The sequence below is a fragment of the Condylura cristata genome, unplaced genomic scaffold, assembly GCF_000260355.1.
Source record: "Condylura cristata isolate star-nosed mole 26May11 unplaced genomic scaffold, ConCri1.0 scaffold00008, whole genome shotgun sequence".
Lineage (NCBI taxonomy): Eukaryota > Metazoa > Chordata > Mammalia > Eulipotyphla > Talpidae > Condylura > Condylura cristata.
Window position 1 is genome coordinate 15503734 of NW_004567109.1, and position 805 is coordinate 15504538.

The following is an 805-nucleotide window of genomic DNA, read 5'->3' on the forward strand; positions in this document are numbered from 1 at the left end:
CCCCCCAACCCTAGGCATATTGCATATCCCTGTGCATGCAGGTGCCACTCGTGTGTGCTGAACTTTGCATATGCTTATGCATACAGGTGCCCTACGTGTGCATTGCAATGTTCCCCAACTCTGCATGCAAGCACTACACACATGCACAACGTGTTAACATGTGCTCAGGTCCCGAATGCATGCTGCTTGTTCCTGTGGGCAGATGTGTCATACATGTGCAAGCATGCTTACAAGTGCCACATGCATGCTGAGCCCAGGGGTTACTTGCATGTTGGAGCCCCATATGTACGCTGCAGTGTGGTGTGTTTGGTGCATACTCCCGTGTAAACTCTGCAATGTTGCATGTCCCTGTGCACGGGGATGCTACACGTGTGCATGTATTACATGGTTTCCTGAGTGTCTGTCTATTCCCACAAAGTGCCTTTCCCTGTGCCAGGGGCGCCCCCGTGTTGCATCTGCTTGTGTAGAAGCGGCAGAAATGTACAGACCCACCCCCCTCCCCATCTTGGCACTGTGCCCAGGGACAGTTGGGTGGGGCCCGAGCCCACATGGTTCAGACCGTACTCTGAGCCTGTGGCTCAGAGCCCTGGTTGGGTAGTTTGTGGCCTGGACATGTTGCCACCAGGATGGTGGGCAGACCAGGACACATCACTGTTGCCCAAGACAAGTAGGTTAATCAGATGGCTCTGGTCAGAGGAGGAGCCAGCAGGGGGCAGCTTTGCAGTTGAGGGTGGGATGGTTTTGCAAACCCTATTTTTTGAAGGTTCTCTGGCCAGGAGGGGGCCAAACTTGGGCAGTGAGTAAG